The sequence below is a fragment of the Nipponia nippon genome, unplaced genomic scaffold (assembly GCF_047370975.1).
Source record: "Nipponia nippon isolate SJK-2023a ecotype South Korea unplaced genomic scaffold, ASM4737097v1 scaffold_3, whole genome shotgun sequence".
Taxonomy (NCBI): domain Eukaryota; kingdom Metazoa; phylum Chordata; class Aves; order Pelecaniformes; family Threskiornithidae; genus Nipponia; species Nipponia nippon.
This window is the reverse complement of record NW_028262347.1, coordinates 101821462-101837837: the sequence shown is the minus strand read 5'-3', so window position 1 is coordinate 101837837 and position 16376 is coordinate 101821462. Positions and strand designations below refer to the sequence as shown.

General features: G+C 36.1%; 1 protein-coding gene and 1 long non-coding RNA gene across 2 annotated transcripts in view; both read left to right on the top strand.

Annotated features, from left to right (window-relative positions):
* Positions 1–16376, top strand: part of LRMDA (leucine rich melanocyte differentiation associated) — a 694523-nt gene that overhangs the window by 20313 nt on the left and 657834 nt on the right. The window lies entirely within an intron of this gene.
* Positions 4808–7121, top strand: LOC148054799 (uncharacterized). The gene is made up of 2 exons (XR_015706380.1): positions 4808–6182; positions 6902–7121. It is a non-coding gene; the product is annotated as an uncharacterized LOC148054799 (long non-coding RNA).

Here is a 16376-nt window from a genome sequence, read left to right as displayed (position 1 = left end):
TTCATTGGTATCTAGCTAGCAGAGTGCATGAGAGTAGAGAGCTTTGACCCCAGAGAGCTTTGCATGATAGACTCTTTTCAGATTCTTGTGTAAATCACACTAAGGCTCCGTGTGTAAACTTGACAGTACCTCTCTGCGCTTGACATTGTAACTTCAGGCTTTTATGTTATTTAAATATACTAAAATGTACCCTGTATAAAACTGCAGGTGCTGCTACACTTCTATTAGAGCACGGTAACACTTGCCTTGGAAAAACTCTGAGGCTGGTGAAAGAGTTAAGCAAAGCAGCCAGAAACCATTTTCAGCTTTTACTTTGCAGATACAACCTTTTAAGCATACCTACATTTACCTGCAATGGCAATCGTTTTGCATTTTAATGACAAATCAAGTACGCTAACTTGCATTTGAAACGAAAGTGCCTTAAATGTCTCTGGCTGTCAGAATGAGATGTTAGGAGCTTGATGAAAAGAGAACAAAGAAGACAAAGTATGAAGCCTAGATACAGAGCAAAATGAAATAAAACCTTGTATGGCCTGTCAGGGGTGTCAGTTGATATTCCTATCTAAAGCACATTATAGTATTACTTTGCAGCTCATAGCTTACTCATCTGTCTTTTTTAATTCATCACATTCTAGCCCACATCTTTTAAGTCCCATGTGTCAACAATGGAAGAAATCTGTTAATTGACAAATGAGTGTCACAAATGTGAATTGGTGCCTTTACATCAGAGGCAGGTAGTCTCTGTTGTTTTTTGTCGGCTCTATTATTGGCATAAGCCAGTGTAAGACATCTGTCTTTGCCAGAATGAGAGATGACAGCCAAAGAAGGGCTGTCATTGTTTTAGTGCATGTTCATTCTGCTGAGATACTGTATAAAGATAAAATGTCAGTTAAAAGAATATGAAAAACTATCGGGAGGAAGTCCTTAAATTACTTGGGAAGGGGATCCGGGAATTGGTGCCAGAATTGAAATCCGAATATTCCAGTTTGCATCTATCACATCAATTTAAAAATAATACTTTCTGAGTAACTGGGTCAGTTTATAAGGCATTTAGGAAAACGTTATGTTGTGTTGGCATAATTAGCTCATAAGATGGAAGGAAAAACATACCTCCACAGGATATGAGTTTATTTATTACAAGTTCATTTTTCAGACATGTATAGAATTGTCTCAATAAAAATATGCTGTGTAGCATCTCTGGCGTTGATTTGCATCTGTTTTGAAATATTGAAATTGCTCCTTTTCAATTTCTTTTTCTGTTATGGTTCTATTTTAGATTGATGAATAACATAATGAAATAAAAAGCATAGCCAGCTGTGAGTTGATGAGACAATTAATAGGAAGAAGATTATTAACATAGTTCTGGGGTGTCTAGAGGGTGTACAGTGTACAAAAGTTACTCCCAAATCACTAAATCCCTTTATTGCAATAAATGACTTTTTAATATTGGATAGTGAAAAAGAGAGGAGGAAGATGTTTTAGTGGAGGAGGTGGAAAAGAGGGATAGAAAACAAAATGTCATAAAAGGCTGCCATTTTCCTTTTTACTTTGGATCAAAAGTCATAAGAAAGATCAGCACATTAATCTTCAGCAGCTTTAACAACCATATGCTATAGGTGCTACAAGACACTCCCTGTGTGCCCTACTCCTTCCAGAATAACCTGTGACTTGGGTCCTAAATGACCTTGTCTGAACTTGGGGGTTTTTGAGGCTATGTTGACAGAATCTGGTGAAGGACTAACTCTTGATCTGTAGTGAGACTGGCTGCATTGAAGTTTCAAGATGGATGTTTCTAAACAACAATTTATTAAAAATCTTAATTTTAAAATTACTTGGTTTTATATTTTAAATAGAGTTGTCGCTATAGTAGATTTTAAAGTTCTCAATTTTGATACTACTTAATAGAGGTAGAATTTTCATTCATAACTTTGTAGGATTTGTCTGTGTTTTTTGTTTTTTTTTTTTTTTTTTTTTTTTTTAAAAACTTGCTTCCAGCAACTAGTTGAGCAGCAGAAAAAATGTCAAACTGATGTTTCTCACTCCCCTCCCCACCATCTAATGTGGGCCTCTCAAATTTTGTTTGTCTTTGATAACTATGTTTATCTCCAAGGTGCCTCCTGGCTGTTTTACTGCAGTCCATGGTTAATGTTGATTGCAGTTTTAATTTTAATTCTTGAGACCAGTAACAAAGTGAAATACTTCTAATAGGTGCTAGTAATTTTATGGGTCTTTTGTATCTTAGGGTCTAAAAAGCTAAGAATGAGTAGCATACAGCTTCCTTTTATTTTAACTTTTTGGATAGAAATATTGTGACTTAGTAAATAGATCTTCCTTTAAAGAAGAACGCTAAGAGAGAAAGTGGTTTGTCTCTTTAAAGCCTACTTTTTTTTTTTTTAAAAGAAAAAAAAGCTAGTCTTTTCAAAGTTCTTTGGAAATCATTTTGAAAGATTATAATCCATGAAACTTAAGAAGTATTTGCTGCTTGTATACAAAGGTTTATGCACCTAAATTGAACAACTGTAATTTTATTAGTGGAAGCCTTGTTCTTCTATTCCCATCCTTCACTGGTTCTAACTAGATGTTTAAATTTCCAGTCAAAAGCCATGCTGTTGGTGGTGTTATGCAAAGTGCCAGGCATATCTTTTCAGGCATGGTTTTCAGTAGTGTGTTCTCAAGTTCAGTTTCCTTTGAGAAGTGGAAAGACAGCACTGTCTCCGTTTTACAGATGGCAAAACTGAGATGTGAGGAGGCCTTGTTGATAAACTATAGATGCCAAGTATCATTTTGAGCCCTTCATACCAACGTGCATAAAACGCTTCTGCATGTTGTCAGGAGTGATGGTTGATACCTGTCCACTTGCCAAATCTGTAGTGCTCCTAGAGGCATTTATTCCCACGTGCTACTTAGCTGCACTTTATATTATCTGATACTGGGTGTATCAGCAAGGTGATGATACAGCTGAGACTAAAAAGAAAGTAAAAAATTGAATGCATTTTAGACATGGAAGAAATTTTTTTGCCTTCAGGTCGATCAGGATTTTTTCATATTTGCTCCCTTCTGGTTGAATGGTATATAATTACAAAAATAACAACAGTAACAACAAAAAAGATGTAGACTGAGGCTGTATCTTCTATTTTTGGTGGACTTTCTTCCTGTCCTAGCTAAAAATTGAGATGATCAGTAAGGATAAGTAGGAAGAACAGATCTCATGTCTCTAAAAGAAATGAATGAACTTCATTGTGAAAATTCATGTGCAGGAGATGCAATTGGAGCTGGTTAGGATACATACCATTCTGTTCCATACTCAGTGCTTACTGCAAGATGCCAGGTAGAGCCTACAGAAAAAATTCAGCTTACAGAATTCAGCTATGGGACTGTGTGTTTGTATGACAGTATTGTCGCTGTTACATCAACTCTAGAAAGGGAAGATACTGGAATCTAAATACAGAAATGTTGTACATGTGTGTGCATGTACCCTCTTGGCGATTCCTCCCTCCCAACTGCCAGCTGTCATACAAAATCTGAAACAGACAAAAATTTATTGGGTAGTATTTAGAAACATGTCAGTGGTAATGACTGGATCTCTGATTTCAATTATCACCTACTAAATTTAGGCTAATGTAATGCATTTGTAGACCTGTTGAATGCACTTGACATCATGTTTAAAACATTTGAAACTGCACTGTTTTTTAATATCATATGTTGACCACTTTCTTTTTCCTATACACATCTGGTGCATGGCAGCAGGCATCCCATGTGACCTATAAAAACTTCATTTGTGCTAGTTTGAGAGTTTCTTTTTTTCTTCAGATATTTCAGCTGAGGAGAAGAAAGTAGTCTGAGACTACAAGACAAAAATTGGCTTAATGAAACACTAAGATCTGTAATTCACCATTTTTTCCCCTTTGCAATCAGTGTGTAAACAGCATTTTAAGCTTTATTCCTATGGCTTAGGTTTACCTTTTCATTGAAAATCCTTGGGATTTAGGCACCTGGGTCACTTGGGTGCTCTTAAAACTATTTTAATAACAAATTACCTATAGTCACTATTTTTCTGTAGAATGAGTGGGTGAGATTTAAGGTGGAATCTGTGATTTTACACCGTTTCTATTGTTAAATTAGCAGAGATTAATGTTTAAATTCAAATTACTTTGAGTTCTGCTTTACTTACTCTGCGAACATTTTATGTGCTATTATTTTAGGATTATTGAAGGGGACCTTTTTAAAAAAATGTTTCCTTTTCGAAGTATTGGAATAGTTTGTTGGAGTGCTGCAAAATAGGTTTCTATCTTCCAATCTTATATTCTTTCCCTACTCATCATTCTCATACATATTCATTAAATTTATATGCTGATGTTTGCAACTCTGAGCTTGCCTTCTATCTATTGGAATAGTAACTGTTGAAGGCATTTGTTTGGTAATACTCAAGAGTACTAATCATCATAGCTTTTAGTTCGTCTTTCACTGTTTTTGTGAAAATGTTATAAGCTTTTAAAGTTACATCCATATCTACATGCAAGTAATGTAAGAAAATGATTTCCAAATATGTGGAGGCTACTTTGAATAAGTTCATTGTCCACATCTTGATTGCTGCATAGACAAACTTGGGGAATTTTGGAAGAATAAATATCCTTCTCCTTTAAAGCAAGATTCCAGCTTGTTTGTACTAATTTTGCTTTGTTGTGGTTTCTCATGTCTTGGAATGTCTTTTTTCAGTAGTATTCTCCATGGTGGTTAGCAGGTTCTTTTTCTTCGTGCCCAATGCTTCCAGACATCCTTTAGCTGACTTATCCGTAAGAATCTCAAAATTATTTTAAAATGAAATTGTTAAAAAAAATTCTGGAAATCTGTTTCTGAAATACAAGTCAGAATAGCAGAAGCTTTTCAAAAGGCTATTGGAAACATGCCTTCTGGGAGAGAAAACAAATCTTGGAGATTAAATTTCAGTAAAGTTGGCTGTAGGTCTTCTGATGAAATGGGTAAGGATGTAAAGTCTTACTGATGATTTGTCATTTTCAGAATTGCTAAAAGTGTCTTGGATGGTAGGTTTCAGGAATAATTTCCTCTGATGCTTATTTTCCGTGGATTTTGTTTGGTTTTGGTGTGGAAATTGTCTATGATTCCTTAGAAATTTTCCAAGCCAAGCATGGATGTAGATGGCATCCAATAATTGCAATGGATCTATGTAGTGACTTCATGGTGTAACCGAAGTTACTGTAGAAAAGGAGCAATGTTTCCTATTCTGATTTAAACTTGTCCAGTACAAGCCTAAAACTCATAATTGATCACAAGTCACGGAAAATGCCTATGTAACTTTATTACATCCAGGTTATATATAGGCTATATTTATTTTCCTTTCATAGAGATACATTTTTCTCAATGGAGGATCCCTTTAATATGAGCCCTGCATTGTTTTTATTTTTCCTTGGATGTTTGAAAAAGGAAACCCAAGGCCTGAGAAGTCCTTAGATATAAATTTCAATCATAAACTAAGAACAGACTAAGTTTTAAATAGCTTGCAGAACTTGCTTTGCTCTGTTACATATTTCTTTATTAGCTTGGGACCTCCTGATGAGTGGATTCTGTTCTGTGCCATCAGTTCTAACAGGCTCTGTTGTCCCTCCCAGAATGCTGAGATTTTGGAAGAGTGCATGGTGGGTATTTCACTTGTCTGTTTTGATATGTTCTAATGATAGTATATTGGTTTGCAAATAGAGGGAACTCCTCTGCTGCTCCATTTTGCTAACCTTTCTGATTGCTCTGTACTTAGTTCTTCTCAAATCACTTCTGTGCTGCCTGACTGCCACCTTGGATGACCCAGTTTTGGACAGTTTTGCTGGCTTCCACTTTATTCCCACAAATTCTTCTAGTCTGTGTGACTGCAAAAATGTTTTCTCTGCTTCCAGGTATCTTCTCTCACTTGATAGTGTGGTGCCTGCCAGCCATATGTTTCTACAGCACCTAACTGTACTTTTGCCTTTTCTTTAAATCAATAGCACAGTTATTGCTTTCAATACATCAAGATGGAACTTCTTCACAAGTATGTGTTACTCTGTTTATTGCAAGTCTGTTGTAGATGGTGCATCTGTTGTCCACTTGCTATGTCAGAAGAGTATAAATACTTGAAGACTAGAGAGGGGAGAAAAATTTAGCGTGTTGCTGTTTTCTCCTTGTTAAAGCTGGTAGGTCTAATATAAAAAAAGTGCATGCTACAGTCATGAACTTTAAACTAGGAGGCTCAGGAATTTTTATATTGCATAAGCAGACAAATAAAATGTATTTTATATATCTGTAGAGGAGGAAGGTAAATATTGTGGTATTGACTATAATTTATAAGCCCCATCAGTAATAAAAGTCTTGAAGTGTATTAAACTTAAGCCTTATGTTAAGGACTTTGTCCTATTTTCTTGTTACTTCTCACAAATGCTTCATCAACCATCATAGTCCTGTAATGTGATTTCTGTGTAGTAATCAGAGGTCATTGTGGAGAACTGTAATCAGAATAAATACCAGTTTATGCTTTGTGGACAAATAATAATTAGTTGACTAAGAAGAAGGAAAAAGCATTACACAATTTCATGAAAGCCAAAAAGAAGGGACAAAAGTAGAGAAGGGTGAATGCTTATCTTTGTTTTTAATATATGGTTTACTTTCAGTTCGTGACTTCTGTCACACAGTGCTGTCCTATTGAATGGTCTGAATGTGCTTCTGGCATAGATTAGATTAATCCTTGTTTTAAATGTGAACAAATACGCATTTACTCCACTGGAGAGGAAATAAGATGGCAACTAAAGAAGTTCATGTTTAGAAAGAATAGAAAGGAGTTTTATATTGATACTGGCTTTGCATTTTGATAGTGCTTTGTGATGCTTTCTCATTGCATGGCATGGGTTATGTGAAGACAAATGACCTGGGAACAAAAAGGGCCTTTTCTGCCAAAGCTGGAAGATTGTTCTAGCTCTTCTTCCCTCCTTCCCCTTCAAAGAAGTCCAAGGAAACTGCTGACACTGACAGAAGAGGAAAATATGATTTATGATGACATCATGTATTACCCAAGCAAATCTTTTTTTGAGGAAGATTGTTTTTTATGATATGTTGAAATAAAGGAACAGTGAATCATACTTGAAGGAGTTTTTGTTCAGATTCTTCTCCCTTCTATCACCACCACTCCACCTCTGCTTTTCCTTTTCTACTTTGTCCATCTTTGGGGGTCTTAATATTGATGCTAGCTACAGAAGGTTGTTAAACAAATTATCTTCAATCCTTAAACATAGCTGCTTCATGTGGGTTGATGTTATGCAAGAATAATCTCTGCCATGTGGCTGGAGGCCATACCCAGCTACTGCTGAATAGCATTGGTACTGATTTACTGGCTCTAACAACATTTCATTGCAAACTTTATTTGGAGGTAGTATGTTTCCTTTGCTGAAGAACTGTAGCAGCCTCATCTACTAATAGAAATTGATTGTTTTCAAACAGTATTCCATATATAGAAATACAACTTAAACTGGCCTTTGTCTATCAAATGCTGTGAATAAGACCAGTCACAATATTTGTTCAGATGATGATGGCGTCATCAGCAACAGAGAAGAAAGCAGATGGATAAAATACAGACAATATTCCAAAATTGAATAGGTTAAAAAGAAAGCTAACTGGTAAAGTTAGGTGGATTACACTAGTTTTACAGATAATGCTAGGCAATAATGCTAAAAAGGAGTTGAGGTTAGTTATGTGAGTGGCCAGAAAGAAGTGATGACTTGGTGTAAGTCTTGGACTGTGACTTGACCAAAATTCTCAGACCAAGTACCAGCGTCGGGGCTGAGACACGGGGGGGGAGCTGGGAGGCCAAGCGTCTGTTGACTGCTGGGGGTACAAATGATTCCAGAGAGGGGGATGTGACACAAACCTTGTAAAAGCCTTTTCCTTTAAAGTTAGGTCAGAAATGGACATTTATGACTGTTTTGTGAAGTTCTTTTAGTTTGTCCTAGTTCTTAATTCCAAGAAACAATTGTGGAGATGTCCAAATTGGGGCTTAATAAATGTTGCTTGGTTCTTCTATAGTTGATATTAGTTAGCCAATTGCACTCTGCCTGATGTCTGAGGGCCCCATGCATTCTTTTTACTAAAAGTAGCATAGATTTAAGTAGCTGTTTATACAACACATCTTGTGCTGAAAAACAAAACAAAACCCGCCCCCAATGGTACAACCAAATTCAAGCCGACTGTGATGCCTGTATTCATACTGAGCAATCCCTTGTTTTGTGAATTTTTTCTTTTTACTTTTTTTCCCCCCTGTTCTGTAGATTGGGCCTTTGATATAAAGTATCTATCTAACCTTTTTTTCCTATTATGTACCCTTCTGAATATGCCATGCATGCCTTTCCAACTAATGCTGTTTTGAGAAGGAGGGGCAGGGTTTGCAGTGGGACGTAGCCTTTTCAGAAAGCAGTTTGAGACTTAGGAGCTCTGTGTTGTGTCAGGCAAGATACTTCTAATCATTTTGTCAGAAGTGTTTTGCCACTGCAGAAACACAGGAAGAGGAAGGTGCAGCTGTCTTCACAAAAGCAAAATCTGGAGCCTCACGGGTTAAGTGGAAGTGTTGCCCATGAGCAAGGCAGGGGCTTCAGGCTCACAGTGAATTCCTAGCTTGTTCAGTGCAAAGCATTGACTCTCTTGCCTTAACTTTGCCAGGAGTCAGTGCTTTGCAGGGAGCTAAGAGTTAACGTACAATACTTCATTTCTGTACGAAGCAAGTGTTGCTGTGCGGTTGGGAGTCCTATCCCTCATTTCCCCTCACTTTGAGCGGTGGTATGATACATCTTACTTTGTAATTCTTGAAAAGTCAGCTTGATTGATTTTTATTTAATATGTGTTAGGCCTAAACCTTTCCCCAGTCTCCTTTTAACCTTGTCAGATTTCTCTCTCTCTTCTCTTATTTTGAAACAATTATACTCTTGTAATATAAATTGATTTACACCTCAACTTTGGTAAGTATTTTTGAGAAACATGAAGAAAATAATGCTTGCAGAAAAAACTCAGGTTTTTCTTGGGGAGACCCCACATATTGTGGACAGAGCTATGAAGACTGAGTCCTTGCAAACTTTCAGTTATCCTGTAACTTACTTAACAGAATCTATATAAAGACTACAGCAAAGTTGGTAAGAATCCTTTCATCATCCTTAGAAAACACGTACCAGCAAAGCAGTAGTATAGTCTGTCTATACTATAAGGTAGACTGCCATGGCACCTGAAAAGATGACTACTTTTTCCTCCAATTAAATGATAGGCATATAGAATGCACTTAACCATGTTCTTAATTGTTTTCTAATACAGGAATGGAATTAATGTCCTTATGTGCTTTGCTGAGTCAAGATCTTGGTGGATTCCTGTACTAATGTCTCATGGTGTTTACTCTCTACCGATGTTCGTTCTTGCTGTTAATAGCGATAAAGTCACAAAGCAATTATAATCCCACAGGCTGTCCTTTAATAACCTTTGTCATTTGTCAGAGTGCATTAGGCCCTTACAAATTTTTACAGACAAGCTATTGGTCTTCATGAACTAATAGAATGCTCTGATGTGCCAGCTCATCTGACTTGCCAAATTGCTGGTGGTTCAGAGGGGAGCTCACTTCAGTTTAAAGAAATGTTTTACACCTCTTCCTATTAGAGCAAAGGATTTAAAAACAAGATTAAAACCTGACTTAGCAACAATCAACAAACAATGTTCATTTGAACCCTCTCAGTCTTCCAGTCCTGCAAAGCTTACATTTTCAGCTTTTCAGTTGTCTTTAGATGTGAATGTAATTTATGTTAAACTAGAAAATGCATGATGATGTTCATGTGCTAAATTGTGGTGGTCTTGTCATGAGCATGTATTTATGATGCTACACCTTTGTGACATCAGACACTCTTGGTTATACTACAAAGGTATAGTGTGATTCTGTCTTCTCCAATTCTTTTGTTTCTTGAATTAGTGTTATAACTAGCAGCCAAGGTGTATTCCTCCTAGTAATTTACCAGCATGAAGTGGATATTTGGGGTTGGCATGTTCTTAGGTTACCTGCTATAAAGGAAAGTATGTGAGAGGGAAAGAGAGTAACTACCTGTAAAACCTTTTAATGTTTTGTGAGCTGTCTACTCTTAAGGATTAAAAAAAAGTGATAATTCTTTTGTGGCTGTGGTAATTTAAGTATATACATGTTCCTTCACTCCTGACACCCCCTTCAACAGCTAGAGAGCTCTGATGCTTAGGGTACAGATTGCATCTCTACTTCAGGGACTGCTTTCTCCTTGGTTAGGTCATGTTGAAGCCTGATGGATCACTTTTACTTTGTACATGTGTACACTCCAGTATTCAGTTCTTAGGTACACAAGGAGACAGATTAAGTATATAGAAGCCAATCAAATAAACATGCTTTGCTGACCTCTGACTGGAGCTGGGATATAGCAATATGTACAGTTTGTAATAAAAGTAACCTGTGTTCTTTTGAAATATTCAAATGTATTTTTAACATTGTTACTATGTGAAAAGTAAAGCTTTAACATAATCTGCATCCCACATTTCTAGCTGTTCCGACAGAGTTAGGCTAGAGACTATGCATGTCGTTAATGAACAATATAATTCACAAGGAATGCATTTAAATTAGCAGGTAAGCAACCATTACAAAAAGTTATTGACTTTGATGGAAGTCTTTTGTATTGTACTCTCTGATATCCTCTTTGAAGCAAACATTATTCTTTCTTTCTTTTTTTTTTTTTTTTAATTGCTTATCCCACCTGTGTTAGTTTACCCAGTTTGTTACAATAATAAAGTATCCGGCAGAGAGATTTCAATATTACATTGATGCTGTTTCTGTTACATCTTTGCTCTCTCTGTTGCTTGCATGAATATGCACATATACGTATTCTGCTGCAATTCTGTCTCATTGTTGAGCTGTTAGTCTCAATATTGTGTGTGTGGCTTTTATTTTTATTTTACAAATATTCATCTGGCAACTGAAGACAAGTATTTTGTTGATGGATTAGAAAAGTTCAAAGTTCTTGAAGTTTGCACGTCCTGTGTAAAAGACAGGTCAATTTTTTCACTCTGGGCATCTGTCTCTCATAAGCTCATAAATTGCTCTTGAAGCTAGATAGAAAAAATACTGAAGGCAACATCATATTTAAGAGTTTAAATGTACTGATTGGAGTGTCTGAGAGTCTAACCTCAGGCAAAAGGTCTCCAGTTCAGTCTTTTTGACTGATGTGGAGTGGTCCACTGTTAATAATTTAGTTTTGAGATCTACTAAATGAAAAATAGGAGACTCATAGCATCAGTATCGCTGTTGATCTTCTCTAGAAAGTATGAACTTGTATTTTGATGTGTGTTTCCATTCTTTACACACTTAACTGTTCTCTATTGTAGCCACTGCATCTGAACTTTTTCTCTTAATGAGCAATGATTCTATATCTACAGAACACATAGCTTGCACTGCAGGATCTTATGTTCATTTTTAGTCTGCTCTATTTGTGTAGTAAATAAAAAAATGGGTAGCACTCTGCCATTAGCTATTTTATATGCATCACTCCTGACCATGCTTGTGAGTAATCTGCTAAAGAGTGTGCACGCCTTCATTTTGTAGCAAAATGGGGCCTGGAATAATTTCATATTTTAAATTAAGCTAAAATGTGTTACTTTTTTGTTTAAACTTCATCTGAATTTTTTTAGTGAGTTAAAGGAAATGTGACAATTAATTTGTGGGAGAACTGGAGCAACAGTCCGCTTTGCCTAACAACGTATTGCCAAAAGTGGCTGGTAATAACTATGGTGGGGGAAGAAGCTGTATAAGAAGCAGTGGAGAGGGAATTTAATCACAGCAAACTTCCCCTTTCTTCAGAAATGTTTCAGATGGAAGCTTTGTTTAAACAAGTTTTTTGATGGCTGTGTAAAATCAACATGCTATAGGTTTAGGTCTAATCCTTGTCAGATGCGAGTGTGTTGTACTTCAATCTCCCATTTTAGTAGGTAGAAGAGATGAAATGCACGACTGATTATGTCTAGATTATCTCCTGGAGTTCTAAAGCTTGTTTGTTTAATAAAGATTTTGCATCATGCTTTAATACAGGATGGATATTTTGCACTTTAGAACTTCAGAGGCAATTTTGACAATGATGTGTGGGGCAGAATATTCTACCACATTACTTGTGTAGCCTGAGTGACTGTTCAGTGAGAAGGTTTGTTTTGTTAGCAAAACATGACATCAGATGTGCACACAAAGAAGTTTAAACAAGTTACTTTTATTCTCTGAAAACAGGTGCATTTTCCAAAATAGTGTATAGTTTTTATAGATTTTACAGATGAGCACTAATTCTTCTGAAAGTAAATAATTATGTACGTTGTCATTAGCTTGCTGAAAAGCTTATTTTTTTTTTTTTTTTAAGTGATTGTGAATATGAGAGAGTTGAACAGCTGCTATAAGATATATAGCTCATCCAAAGCTCTAAGAGTGCAGAAGCAGTAGTGAGGAAACTACCTTTTCTTCCACTGATAGTTAAGTTATTACTTTCTAAAACTTGTCTAGGTTGACTTTCTATATTGTTTTTCTTTGAGATGTTTCCCAGTAAGTATGAAGATACGTTCTGGATAGAACCTTGACATTTTATAAATTATTTAAAATAAGATAGACTCTTTTGAAACTAATACAATTCTTCAAAAGTACCGCTTAATACCCAGCCTGTATATGGGGTATGTACTTAGAATAACCCTGAACGTCAGGTTTTAAGTGCTTGTGTTCTAGATCCATGTTGAAAAAAATATAAAAGTGCTAGTGAGGATCAAAACAAGTTTTAAACTCTTAAGCATTTACTATACCTTTGGAAATGGAATGAACTTTGGTAGCAGCTATTATCTTGCTTACAGTTCATATAATGTTTACTAAAATAAAGATTTATATAAATGAGCATTTTAAAATTGTTCTTCAGCTTCCTCAGATCATGATAACCTAGTTTAGCTGTACTAATTTGAAATTGGTGCTCAAACAGAGGAGGAGGGAGGGGTAACCGGGCAATCACTGTGGCTCCAGAAAGTACGGTTTTTGTCCTTGTTAAAGGGGGGTGTTTTCCGTTAATTGCCTCAGAAGTGTTACTGCCTGTGCCTGGCATTTGCTGAGACCTACATAGAACATATAACTGAACTACATATAACAGAATAGGCTTTTAACATTTTTCTAATAAACGCATATACACTGATTTCCCTCCTCCCCTGCCCTCCCCTAGAGGCTCACTTGACTTCAGTCTTTTTAGGGCATCTGTACCGTATGGTAATTTTTTTTTTTTTTTTTTTTAATGAAACCGCAAGTTATAAAATAGAATCCCAGGAAGCTGCATGCTTTCTGTTTTAATCTGATCATCAGAACACTATTTAGGTTTTTTGTTGCTGTCCATTCCTGTTGAATTTTTTTTTTTTCCTATCTGCAGCTTATATACTTTCTGCCTCTCATTAAAATCTACTCCAAAAATTGAATAATTCTATGTGAGATGTCTGTAAATCAATAGACGCCATTTCCGTGTCAGTGTACCAGGCTTTCCCTTTAAACAAAAAGAATGTGCACATGGTTTGGTAGGGGGAATAGAACTTTCTCTATAGAGGAGAAGGGGAAGTATATTTCTTCACAACTGAAGATAATTAGGTTGTTTTAGTTGTTAGGTGATCACATTAGCTATTTAAAAACACATCAGGAAAGTACACAGTGCGCTTTGCCTGCCTCTTCATTTCCTTAGATGATAACAGGGAAAAGAATACGTGGAACAGGACTCTCATTTTATTTGGTACATAATACTCTAAAATTGAGCATGGTTACCAGAACTCGCAGTATGGGAGGTGAGAAGGTAATGAGACAAATTTCTTCTCCTGAATTTGGAGATTATTTTTGTATGCATAAATGTGAATTTCCTTAAGGTATTCAATCATGTTCCAACTTTCCTATTGTGGTATATCAAGCATACTGTAAAATTGGAGAAATCGACCCTGTTTTTTTGCAAACTGAGATGCCTCAGGGCATATTTGTGCTGCTTCTGTGACATGTGGACCAGTCTGAGGTAGCTTCTTGAACATCTAGGCTGAAGGCGGCAAAGAGCACATCAGGCTGCCTTCAATCTTGGCTTCGTATGCAGTCTTCTGGGAGAAGTACTGACAATGTCTACAAAAGGAACTCACCATAAGTGGCTTGAATACTTCCTATCGATTAAAAAAAAACTGGTGTCACAAACAAATCTGTTGAAATGAAGAAGTCAAATATCTAAGGAACGATGGAGTATCAAATACTTGTTTTTATCCCAGTGATGGTTTTTGGCTATTACTTCCATGTATTGCTGTTTGTACTGTGCTGACAGACTGAAAAGAAAACTGTGTCTAACGTACAAAATTTGTAATCTAGATAGAACTTGTAAGCCCCATTCTCTCAAATTGAAGCACAGAACTTAATTCCTCTTCAAGAAAACAACAAAATCTGCATCTCTGTTCCCATTTTAGCTTCTTTTTTCATTCCAGTCAGTGAAACAGAAAAGAATATTGGATACTGGAAGGGACCTTATCTGGCTATATCTTAAAGATAGATCCTGAAATCTGGTTGTGGTGTCATTATTACAGCTGCTGCCTTTCTCTCTTTCTTTTCTGTCTCCCTCTTCCCCAATGAGATTGGCCTGAGTGTAGTATTTCTGAATGTTATGGGAAGTGGCTCTCCATCCTTTTCACAGCACAGCATTTCAAACAGCAGTGATATAACTATTACTTGACATTTAGGCTGAGCCTGTACCTCCTTGGCTTTATGTAAGTGTTTTCTTTTTTTCCTAGAGCCTAAAAGGACCTTTTTGAAGGCTAATTGTACTTCACTGGTAAGACCACATTTCTTATTCCCATCCTCCCAATTTTTTTTTTTTCCTGTTTGATTCTCTAAAAAAAAATAAATTCTGATGGTTGAGTTATGCACAGCCAAATTGGCCAAATCTTCTCATCCTCTCACCCCTATAATCATAAGGTTGATTAGCCAAAGTGATGAATAAGAAAATGTGGACGCTGAATACATTACTTAACCTCTCCTTGCCCTACACTTGCATTTGTAAAATAGAGACTGAAATACTAAACCAGACAGAATGCTGAAGCTTAATGCATGTTAGTAAATCACTTACAATTGCCAAAAATACTACAGAAATACCTTATTAATGTTATCTGAATTATGTCATTGTTTGGTCAAAAAATAAAATCAAATGTGTTCTTGCTTGTGCTGCTGAATTTATGGTTTGGCATATTGTTTTCCAGCTGTGATGATCCTACAACATGCTAAAGTTGGTAGGGGTCTGTGTTTTGATAGCATTGGTGCAGCATTTTATTATTAATCAAAGACAAAAACATTTCTGGTCTAAGAATTACAAAGCATGTTATGTACTTGCTATATAGAGTTAAATTTCTCTTCCCTTGTTCCCCAAGTAAATTGCAAATTAACACTAATAAATCACATTGCAGCAGTTGGTAAGAAGTGAAAGTATTTTAATAATTAAATAGTTCTTTTCGCCCCCCCCCCCCTTCCTTTTTTTTATGTGGTGATTTTCTAGGATCAAAATCAGCGTGTCTCATGCAGGCTGCCTATAATATATAGTTGTTTCAAATCAGCTTTACTTACTGAGCTTTTCTAGTAATGGAGCTCTGTCAGCAGAAAGCATATGCACCAGCAAATGATGAATGATGGACTTGTGTCGATGGAAGCTTGAAAGGTGCTTCTGTCGTTAGATGGATTAGTCTGAACCAGGAGTTCAAAACTCCTCAAGTGTAATTGTTTCAGAGAAAAGGTATCCCTGGATTGATAGGAGAGAGTAAGCACTGAATTGGAGGAAGAACTACTTCATCAGATGAAAGTGAGGGTTTACGAATCCACAAGAAGGATAGGCTTTGTTGTCACGAGATTGCTTGCTTGATATTTCTGCGAGTTTTCTTTTTTTGTTTTAACGTGAAATTTGTAAAGGTTTAACTTTGTGTCAGTGAAACATACTGATATTTTGGTATTTTTCTTACAAAATTAGCAAGCCTAATTCCAGTTATGTGGCTATTGGCAGCAGTAATTTCAAAACAACCTGTTATTTTTTCATATGCTTTCTAAAAATGTTGGTTCTTGTTTCAGTAGTTGTTGTGTTAGCTATGAAACCTCTTTAATCTGCTATAGTTGTTCTATCAGTTACAGGCGGATTAAGATAATTAGGGATAACTTTCAATGCAAGACATTCTTGTGTAAACTGTAAATTGTAATTTTATATAAATAGTATTCTAATACTCTAGTTCATTGTTAAATGTATTATGCTCTCATATTGTTATTGTGTAAATCTCTTTGTGAAGAAAAAAATTAC